This window comes from Vulpes lagopus, chromosome 14 (assembly GCF_018345385.1).
Source record: "Vulpes lagopus strain Blue_001 chromosome 14, ASM1834538v1, whole genome shotgun sequence".
Lineage (NCBI taxonomy): Eukaryota > Metazoa > Chordata > Mammalia > Carnivora > Canidae > Vulpes > Vulpes lagopus.
In genome coordinates this window covers 10,913,183-10,924,382 of record NC_054837.1, presented here as the reverse complement: position 1 = coordinate 10,924,382, position 11,200 = coordinate 10,913,183, and the positions used below count along the sequence as shown (strand labels likewise).

The 11,200-nt window shown below is 43.9% G+C and overlaps 1 protein-coding gene across 6 annotated transcripts in view; it reads left to right on the top strand.

Annotated features, from left to right (window-relative positions):
- Positions 1-509: 509 nt before the first annotated feature.
- The window catches only part of SPECC1L (sperm antigen with calponin homology and coiled-coil domains 1 like), a 128,927-nt gene continuing 118,236 nt past the window's right edge, over positions 510-11,200 (top strand). For 3 of the 6 annotated variants that reach the window (XM_041728787.1, XM_041728786.1, XM_041728788.1), the window contains exons 1-2: positions 550-655; positions 3,898-4,008. The gene's annotated coding sequence lies outside the window, so the exon portion shown is untranslated. Of the gene's footprint in view, positions 656-3,897; positions 4,009-11,200 lie in introns of all 6 variants that reach the window. The other 3 variants (XM_041728793.1, XM_041728792.1, XM_041728790.1) reach the window with 2 other exon arrangements.

The window sequence follows — 11,200 nt, the reverse complement described above, 5'->3', positions numbered from 1 at the left end:
GGATATTTAGCCTCGCGTTTCTGGTTGCTCCCAACCCCCGTTTAGGGTCTGTGTTCCCTGCTGCAAGGGGAGCGTCAGGCCTGCAGGGCTTGTGTGTTTACCACCACCGTGTAGCTCAGGCCTAGCACCGTCCTTGCCACACTGTAAACACGTGCTGCATGAAAGGTGGACCTTTAGCTAGGATAAAGCTTTGGGACCAGGGGGCGCTACACTCATCACCCGGCCCCGCTAGGCACAGCATTCAAGAGCACCCACCACCCGCGGCTCCAGCGCAAAACCCGACGCGTGCGTACTGGCGGCTGAAGCTTTTCTCTCTCTTTTTTTTTTTTTTTTGGTCGCTGGCCGGGAGACAGTGCGCCTGCGCTACCCAGAGATGGGCGGGACGCGGAGTGGGCGGGGCCGCAGGCGCCTGCGCGACGGGGGGATGTGGGCGGGGCCTCGCAGCGCCTGCGCAGTCGGCGGCGACTGTCTGGGGCGGGCCAGGGGCGGGCCGAGGGCGGGGGCCGCGAGGGAGGCAGGGCGGGCCGGGCGAACGGCGCCGTGGGGTTGGCTGCTGCCCTGAGGCCGGACTCAACGGATTCGGGCCGCGCCACCGGGCGAGCTCGCCGCCCGGCCCCATCCCGGAGCCAGCGAGCGAGCGAGGCGGCGCCGCGCGGTAAGAGCCAGGCCCGGGTCCCCTGAGCGCGCGCTGGCGGGCCTGTCCATCTCCTCAGCGCCGCCCGCGCGGCCAGGCCCGGGCGACCCCGCAGACCCCAGCGGGCCCGCGCCTGCGCCGTCCCCCGCCGGGGGGCCCCCAGCCCGTCCCGCGCCTGCGCCATCCCCCTCCCGGGCTCCCGGGCTCCCGGGCTCCCGGGCCGACCCTCGGGTTTGCGGGCCGCACCTGGCCGGGGTTGGGGCCCAGGTGCTTCTGAGGCCCTCCGCCTGCTGGTTTCTCTGAGCCGAGGGGCTGAGCGAGACCCTCGCGCCCCAGGAGAGGCTGGGGCCCGCGCCCCATAACCCTGGCCCCCCGGTCCCCTTCCCCCGGCGGAGACTGCGCTCCCGGGGCCCCGACGCGGCTCGCGGAGCAGAGCAGCAGGGCCGCGGGCGGCGGACCCCGGGCCTCCCGCAGGCTCCGCTTCCGCCGGGCACGCGCCCCCACCCTCGCCCTGCGCCGTGGGGAGGTCGCCCTTAAGCGAGCCGAATTCCCTTTTTTTTTTTTCCCCTTCTTGAGACCTGGTTACATCAGGTTGGCTAAGAATAATGTGCCGTTTTGTTTCGGGAATTTTGCATTTCCCTCAATCTGGCAATTGTGTGGGCATCCGTGGTTATGTTCAAGACCTTGTTCATTGTTGGGCACCTCTCCTGGAGACGACTAGGAAATAAAATCCGTTTCCACGTAGTTTCATCTTATTTACGAGACCAAGTAAGAATTCCTGTGATCTTTCAAATGTAGATACAGAGAGCCTTGCTTTTTTGATGCTCTTGATAATTTGCCGGCCGGTACCGGTTAGTACCGAAGCGCCCAGGAGAAATTCCCATAAATTCGCTGCCCTGTATTGATTCCTGGAAAAAGGTGTTGTAAAAGGAGAATCTGAAGCCACTGGTTGTGTTTTCTAGGTTTACAACAGATTCAGGGAACTAAAAAATATTGCGGAGCCCAACAGCATTCGCTGTCAGCCAGGAGATGTATCTTGAGATGAAATCAGAGCTTTGTAGACATCAGCAGACATCAGCATAACACATGTAGGTTATGAAATAGTCAAACCAATACTGACCAGTATATCTGTAAGGAGAAGTAGGGTATTGATCTGGGGAAAATGTTTTTCGGTAAAGAAATAGCTCACTGATCCAGTAATTTTTTTTCCTCTTTAAAAAATACCTTCTTTCCCCCTTTGATTTAGTGTACACCAAGTAAGAGTCTTTAAAGACTCAGCAACCTTAGGCAGCTGGAGAATGTTTCTTTTCTTTTTTTTTTTTTTTTTTTAAGATTTTATTTATTTATTCACGAGAGACACACACACAGAGAGAGAGGCAGAGACACAGGCAGAGGGAGAAGCAGGCTCCATGCAGGGAGCCCCACGTGGGACTTGATCCCCGGATTCCAGCATCACGCCCTGGGCCGAAGGTGGTGCTAAACCTCTGAGCCACCCAGGGATCCCCTGGAGAATGTTTCTTAACCTGCATATACTCTACGCATGTAGGAATCTTCTTGACATTCATTTTCAGTAAGAAAGTGAATATTGTGACATAGAAAAGCTTTAACCTTGCATTTTTAGGGTGGGTATCTCTACATCGTGTTGTCTTGCAATGAGATTTCTGTGAAGCGGAGGTTCTCTTTATAGCCAGTTTAACACAGTATATCCTTAATTTTACATGACTTAAATGATAGTATTGCCTCGGTTCAAAATTACTACCAGAGTTGGGTTTTCATAATGTATAAGACTTGTCATATAACTATATACATATTTATTTTTATTTATTTATTTTTAAAGATTTTATTTATTCATGAGAGACACACAGAGAGAGAGGCAGAGACTCAGGCAGAGGGAGAAGCAGGCTCCATGCAGGGAACTCGACCTGGGACTCGATCCCAGGTCTCCAGGATCATGCCCTGGGCCGAAGGCAGCGCTAAACCACTGAGCCACCCGGGCTGTCCTTATTTTTATTTTTTAAAAGACTTATTTATTTGAGAGTGAGCATTCGGCAGTGAGTGGGGGAGTGGTGGCAGAGGGAGAGGCTCTTAAGCAGACTCTGCTCTGAGCAGATAGCTGGGCCTTGATAGCAGAACCCTGAGACCAGGACCCCGGCAGAAATCAAGAGTGGGATCCCCAACTGACTGAGCTACCCAGGTGCCCCAGACCATATACATATTTAAATCACATAGCTAACTTGTATTTAGGATTATGCAAACTGTCCAGCTCAGTAGAAGATGGATGACAGGGTATCAGCAGGCTAGAGGCTCTCTTGGTTTTATGGCTTTGTACAAATCAGTTTTCCTTTCTGGATCTTCCTTTCCCTATCTGTAAAGTGGGGGGTAGAGGGGTGGGAGGAAGAGACGGAAAGGAACTTGAGTTGTCACTTCTAACACTTAATGGATCCTTGTCTACGGAGTCCTCTTCAACTTCCAGTAGAACTGAATATTCTCACCAGTTCTGTGGCATTATTTGTGGTTTGTCAGCAAAGACTGGGAGTGAGAACAAATCTTGGAGACTATCTGTCAGACCCATGAAAGGGAGTGTTGAAGGGGCCTTAGCATACGGAGAAAAACAAGGACAATGTGGAGAGACTTTCACTAAACTAAATTTATTCAATGAAAAGACTGCCCTTTCTAAAAAAATACGTCATTTTCTTGGTGTTGAAATTAAGCATCTTTAGTGAAATGATGGTGATACTAAATGGTAGTATATGGTGATTGTAACTAGCGAATACAAGGTTGGTTGTTTTATCACAATAAGATATTTTTAGAAATAAAGAGAGCCTAAAATCTTTTGTTTTGCTATTGTTATTAGGGAGTTTAAGAAAAAGTTCCTGGGGCTTTTGGTGCTAAGAAGATTAAAATGTAGATTATTTTTTAAGAGTAAATATGAGTTTACTTTGTGGCCATCTGTCCAAATCTACAGACAACTCGGAAGTTTGTGTTAAATTTGCTTAGTATTAAATATAGTTAATATTCCGATTATTCTTTCCTACTGGATATAAAATGTCAGGGTATTTTTTGTGTGTGTGCTTGTGCCAACAAAATAAGCCTAGGCAGGGAAATTCCTCCTGGTGGTTGGAATTGTTAGTGGTGAATAGACTAGCTGCTGAGGTAAAGAACCCCCACGGGATTTCTCTGTCAGCTCAGAAATCTTTTAGTATTGTGGCCTTAGTCTTTTGCTGTGAAACAACATGAAATTAGACTTACAGATTGTATTTCAGATATGCCTAGAGGAAGAAATGGCAGTGGTTTGTTCCAAAGTGAATGTAGCAGATGATCTTTGTGTCTGAGAGAAGTCTTTGAAATTCATCCTGGTGTGCTGTTAATACCAGGTAAGATTTAGAGTCATTGTATATATATATATATATATATTTTTTTTTTTTTTGCATTCACAAAACTGTAGTATATCAAAATGTATCAAACACATTTTAAAAGTGTCTTCGGGGGCAGCCCAGGTGGCTCAGCGGTTTAACGCCACCTTCAGCCCAGGGCATGATCTTGGAGACCTGGGATTGACTCCTGCGTCGGGCTCCCTGTGTGGAGCCTCCTTCTCCCTCTGCCTGTGTCTAAGCCTCTCTCTCTGTGTGTCTCTCATGAATAAATAAATAAAATCTTAAAAAAAAAAAAGTCTCTTGGGTTAAAATGAGTAATTCAGTCTAATTCATAATTCTAATTCTTTTTTTTTTTTTAAGGTTTTATTTATTTGTTTGAGAGAGAGAGCCAGAGGGATTACAGAGGGAGAGGCAGAGAGAGAAGCAGACTCACTGCTGAGCAGAGTGCCTGATGCGAGGCTTGATCCCAGGGCTCTTAGATCCTGACTTGAGCCAAAGGCAGACACTTAACCGCCTGAGTCAACCCAGGTGCCCCAGGATTTCATAATTCTAATTTCTGTGCTCAGAGGACTGATTGCTCTTTGCTGTCTCTAAATGCTCCATTTTCAAAGGATAATTGGATAATTCCCAAAAGGAAATTTGTCCACTAGAAAAGAGTGCAGATCTGTCAATAGTGTTTTTCCTTACCTTTTCTCACATCATCAGTGTAGTTCTTTTCTGGTTAAGTCCAGAGGTTTGCTCCTGCCTCTGTCTTTCCAAAATATATCTGTTCATAGTCACCCCACACCCCTACCACCAATTGTAAGTCCTTCAATGGCTCTCACTATCTTCATAATCAGATTTACTAATCCTTATCTTGGTATCCAGGACACTTCATCACTGGGCTCTGGCCTCCATTCTCATTCCCCCATCCCCCTTTTTTGGTACTTCACTGAGTTTTGCTGAATATCTCTTGGAACTTTAACTCTCTCCAATCTCCATGTCTCCCTCTGCTGGAATGTTCTTTTCTCACTTCATCCATTATCACCTTCATACTCACCTTAGATATTACCTTGCCTTTAAGGCATCCCTTGACCTATTTCCTGCATACTTGTCCAGCTCCCTGTCTAGTGAGGATTTGGTGCCCTCTGTTTTGTCTGTTCTCTCCACTAGCTAGTGACATCACAGTGCATAGCAGAGTGTGTGGCTTGACCAGAGGTTGTTAAATCTGCTAGCTGTGCTATGTGCTAGACATGTCAGTGCTATCAAGCTGGTAGAGATCACCCAGTCCTTGTCCTTAGGAGTTCCATTCCAGGTGCACTTGACCTCTTCAGCTGTAAGACATCCCCCAGTTATTCACACCAAATTTGCAAAGTCTACTTAGTTTATCTTAGTGTCTAACTCACATCTTATTTCCTGAAGGAGGGGACTATCTTCTTTCATATCTGCATTATAATCCAGAAACTAGGTGGGCATTATCTTTGTTCCAAGCTTTGGAAGGTAAACATGCATTTGTTCTCTATTGCTTCCTCTTTCCCCTTTGGATATCTTCCACCTTGGGTTTTTTGCTTTTGTTTCAAGTTGATGTGTTTGGACAGTAAAGGTTTAAGAAATCAAGATATTAAATTGCAAGTTCATCTGTTGTGCATATAGCCTAGGGAAAATACAAATGAGAAAGGGAGGGGCACCTGGCTGGCTCACTGGGGAGAGCATTTGACTCTTGATCCTTGGGTTGTGAGTTTGAAACCCATGTTGGGTGTAGATTACTTAGAAATAAAATCCCCCTCCCCTTTTTAAAAGATTTATTTATTTGAGAGAGTGCGTGCATATAAGTGCGTGCACACAAACAGGGAGGGCAGAGGGAGAGAATCTTTAAGCAGACTCCCTGCTGAATACAGATTCCTCACTTGGGACCTCATCCCATGACCTTTGAGATCATGACCCTAGCCAAAACCAAGAGTCTGATGTTTAACTGACTGAGCCACCCAGGTGCCCCAAAAATAAATCTTAAGAAAAAAAAACAATAAGGGGGAAAGTACGTTGTCTCTTGTAAAAAGGCCCCATATTATATACTTCTTTTCAAAAGAACTGAGGTTATATAAAGAAAAATAAAAAAGACCCTGCTTAAGCTTAGCAAAGAGGCACGCAGAAAAGCTGGCAGCCCTGGTAAGATTTATAAAGAAATACTGGTTAAAAATTAAAGTTTTCCATTTCTTCCTCTCTCCCTTCTTATATTCTTGGGAAAAATCCCAAGGCAGCCATTTTCCATTTGCACCGAATTCTTGAGGTGGTCCATTGGGGCTCCTTTTTTCCAGAATCATCACATTTGGGCACTTTCTCCCAAGAGATGCTCCTTTTCTCCTACATAGGAGAAAGCCAGTGTCCTGAGTCCCACTCCCTCTTTCCCTGGAGCTTCTCCTTGTGGTTTGATTTTATCCTACCAGGCTCAATGATTCTTGAGCAGGACTTACTGGATTTTTCTTCTTGCACATTTTTCTTTTTAAACTTTGGTGAGTTTGAGCCAGTCTTAAATCTTCTCTCCCTTGTTCTTTCTTTTCTCCCTCTCTGGCAGTCTGCATCTTCTGCAGTCTCCATTGAATTGTTACAGTTACCCAGATCTGTTGTGTCTCCCCCATTACCAATTACCTGCCTACCTTTTCAATCCTGGCTCTCTCCTTTTATTCTCGAAGCTTATCTCATTGCAGGTTTATTCAGCCTTGCCCAGTCCCCCTACACAAGGCCTCCAGCCTTGCATTTTTTTAGTCTTTGTTTTTTTTTTTTTTTATCTCCTGTCCTCTGTGCCTCAAGACTTGTCTCCCTTTCCTTCCCATACTCAATTCTTCATCATTCTTTATCATTCATGTATTCGAGTACAAGAATACCTTAGTGCTTGTATTCATTTGAATACATGACTGATGTATTCACGTATTTAATCATGTAGTCATTTGCAAACATGTATGTTTTAAAAAAAATAACAGGTTTATTGAGATATAATTCATATACCATAAAGTTCACCCTTTTAAAAGTGTACACTTCAGTGGTTTTAAGTATATCCTTAGACTTGTGTGTGGATCACCACTATCTAATTCCAGAACATTTTCATCACCTCAGAAGAAGACTTGTTCTGATTAATAGTCACTCCCCATCCTCTACTCCCTCCAGCCCCTGGAAATCCCTAATCTGCCCATTCTGGGTATTTCATAGAAATGGAGTCATACAGTTTGTGCCCATTTGTCTGCCTCCTTTCTTTAGCATGATGTTTTTAAGGATAGTATTCATTCCTTTTATGGCCAAATAATAGTTTATACTTTGTTGATTGACATTTGTTTTTTTTTTTTTTTCCCGCTTTTGGCGATTATAAATAATACTGCTGTGAACATTCATGTACAGGTTTTTTTTGTGGATGAATATTTTCAGTTCGCTTGGGTGTGTACCTCGGAGTGGGATCACTGGGTCATATAGTAGCTGTGCTAAACTTTTCGAGGCACCACCAGCTATTTTCCAAAGCTGCATCATTTTACATTCCCAGTGTATGAGGATTTCAAGTTCTCTACCTCCTCATCGTTGTAAAGTTTTCAAAGTATACTTTTTTTAAAATGGGATTTTTTTTTGACACTTCTGCTTCTTGTTTTCTTCACTTAATACTTCTGGAAATTCCATTAAATCAGCTAGTATCACTCTGACTCACTGTGATTAATGGCTTCATAGTAGTATTCCATAGTAAAAATACACCATTTAGTCATTCAGTTCAGCAGATATTTATTTAGTTTTCTTAAGTAAATTCTATTCCCAACATGGGGCTCAAACTCACAACTCTAAAATCAAGAGTCACAGGCTCTACTGAATGAGTCAGCCAGGTGCCCCATCAATTCAGCAGGTATCTATTAAGTGGCTCTGAAGTGCCCTGTACTCTTCTAGGCTCTGGGACAACAGCATTGAACAAAACCCCCTGTACTCTTAGAATTTACTATCTGATAGGGGAGTGGGTGAGAAGTCAGGAAATAAGTAAGTAATACAGATAGGGTTTTTTTAGTGCAGTTTGAGTCTGTGGCAGCTTTCTTAAAGATTTTTATTTAAAAAATTTTGAGACACACACACACACACAGAGGCAGAGACACAGGCAGAGGGAGAAGTGGGCTCCATGCAGGGAGCCCGACATAGGACTGGATCCTGGGTCTCCAGGACCACACCCGGGGCCGCAGGTGGCGCTAAACCCCTGTGCCACTGGGGCTGCCCTTGTGTCAGCTTTCTAAGTGGTGTATATGAAGTACCAAAGGCTAGAGATTACCCTAAATATTACAGACTGCTCTAAGTCTGTATTAATATTAATTACTTGCAGGTGGAAAGTAGAAACACTTTCATAAAGTAAAAAATAGAAAACAACCAGCTGTAAATCCACATTTACAGTTTATTCTGGTGGAGTTTTTCTGGGGATAAACTGATGGGTCTGAAAGGTCTTGGTAGCAAAGTTGGCTTTTTTAGAAGTAGGTTCTACACCCAGCATGGACCCAGCACAGGGCTTGAACTCACAACCCTGTGATCAAGACCTGAGCAGAGATTAAGTATCAGAAGCTTAACCTACTGAGCCACCCAGGTGTCCCAGTGTTTGCATATTTATAAATTGTGTCCAAGCCCTCTTACTCTGGTGATCAGTAATAGACATCCTTGACCAGAAGCCAGGTAAGATATATGTGTTAGAAGTTTTTCATGGGGGACACCTGGTTGAGCATCTGCCTTTGGCTCAGGGCGTGATCCCAGAGTCCCGGGATCGAGTCCTGTGTCGGGCTTCCTGCGTGGAGCCTGTTTCTCCCTCTGCCTATGTCTCTGCCTCTCTCTCTCTCTCTGTGTCTCTCATGAATAAATAAATAAAATCTTAAAAAAAACCAAAAAAATAAAAAAGTTTTTGATGGATGCAGCCAAGAATTAATTTTGAGGGACATGGCAAAACTTCCAGGCCTATACAACAGTTTTATTTTCTTTCTGGATTTTTATGTATTTATTATTTTGCCCTGTGAATTATTGCGGTTGTCTCTACAGTAAAGTCTACTCTAAATTATTCATGCTGATCCTTAGGGAAAATAATCTGGGTTATCTAGAGTTGTTAGGCCTAGAGGGAAAATGATGTCCTCTCCACAAGGACAGATTTATTTTGATGCGGAGCCTAGTTGGGCCTGCACTAACCCCTCTTGGTTGGCTCTAGAAGTAATGCAGTTAAAATAAACATTTCAGTTCTGATTTTGTTTTTTTATATTGGACTTGGAAATGAAGTTAGAAATGCACACTTTAGCTACACATTTACTCAGCCTTCCTGTTACCTATCCAGTTCAAAGGCTTGCTTGGCCAGACCCAGCTCAATCATAATGGAATGCAAATCATTTATTAATAACCAGAATTTCATTGTGATGAATAAAATGTTTTGCAAAAAAGTTTTTTGGCATTTTACTTACTAACGTTCCTTGTTTTTAAATTAAAATTTAAAAAAAGCAACCTTGAAGTTTATGTTAAAGTCATATTTCTGAAGGTGTAATGTAGAATATAAAAGTCAGGAAGCTGTGTGGCTGTACTGGGATTCTTTTTTTTTTTTTTTTTTTTAAGATTTTATTTATTTATTCGTGAGAGATACAGAAAGAGAGAGGCAGAGACATAGGCAGAGGGAGAAGCAGGTTCAATGCAGGGAGCCTGATGTGGGACTTGATCCCAGAACTCCAGGATCACACCCTGAGCCAAGGCAGACACTCAACCGCCAAGCCACCCAGGCATCCATGTACTGGGATTCTTTATTTTTGTTTTTAAAGATTTTATTTATTTATTCATGAGAGACACAGAGAGAGATCAGAGTCATAGCAGAGAGAGAAGCAGGCTCCCTGTGGGGAGCCTGATATGGGACTCGATCTCAGGACTCTGGGATCACGACCTGAGCCGAAAGCAGATGCTCACCCACTGAGGCATCCAGGCGTCCCTATACTGGGATTCTTTTTTTTTTTTTTTTAATTTTTACTTTATTTTTTTATTTATTTTTATTTTTTTATGATAGTCACAGAGAGAGAGAGAGAGAGAGAGAGAGGCAGAGACACAGACAGAGGGAGAAGCAGGCTCCATGCACCGGGAGCCCGATGTGGGATTCGATCCCGGGTCTCCAGGATCGCGCCCTGGGCCAAAGGCAGGCGCCAAACCGCTGCGCCACCCAGGGATCCCTATACTGGGATTCTTAATCACTTTCTTTCCTGCCTTTGCTCTGACTCCCTCTCCCATCGTACATGTGCTTAGTTGGGTTACATTCCCAAACTTTATTTATAAAACTAATTTAATTCATAAGTTTTATGTAGTCTCTGTTAATAGTATTGTGGAATCTGATGAGCATCTATAACAGCAGAGCTGAAAAAAGCATACATTTCTTGTGTACCTTTCATGAAATATGGTCCTCTCACAACACATCTTGAGGCAGTTAGCACAACTGTTATTTTCCTTAATTTTATAAATGAGGAAATGAGATTAAGAAGACAGAGGTAATCAGTGGCCAAGCTTGGATTTGAGCCAGGTTTCTGACTAAAAGTCTTATGTTCTTGTTGTTGTATTATGCTGCCTTTCAACTAGAATACATTTGTCATAAGGTTGAAGGAATGACAGTGCTATTTATTTAGCCTGGAGAATGGAAAACTTAGGTGGGTATTGTTTCTCTTGTAATTGAAATATTTGATGGAATTTATTTTGGTTGCTTTCGCAGGTATTCTGGTAAATGGCAGTTCCCATTTGCACTGACATTTGGCTACATAAACTGCCCAAGATTTGTGGGAGCTGCCCTTTTCCAGTTACTACCTAGTAACAAAGGCTGTGGGATGTCAAGGGTTGATGGGTAGGGGGATTAAATTAGATGTCTGACCTGAGTCCTCTCTCCTCTCACTCTCCTTTGCTTCCTCCCTCTGCATCCTTACTTACCTGACCTCTTATTTGGGCCTCCTGTCTTCTCTTTCTTGCCTCTTTTTCCTTAAGGCACTCAGATGCAAGTTTTAAATGTTGGATGGTTTCTTGATAAAATTTAAAGATAATTCTGTTTGCCTATTTCATTTTTCTCACATTTGGAATATATTCTCATTATTATTTTATTTTACTTTTTTTTTTTTTTTTTTAAGATATAATTTATTTGACAGAGAGCACAAGCAGGGGGAGCGGCAGAGGGAGAACAGATGCAGGACTCAATCCCAGGACCCTCATG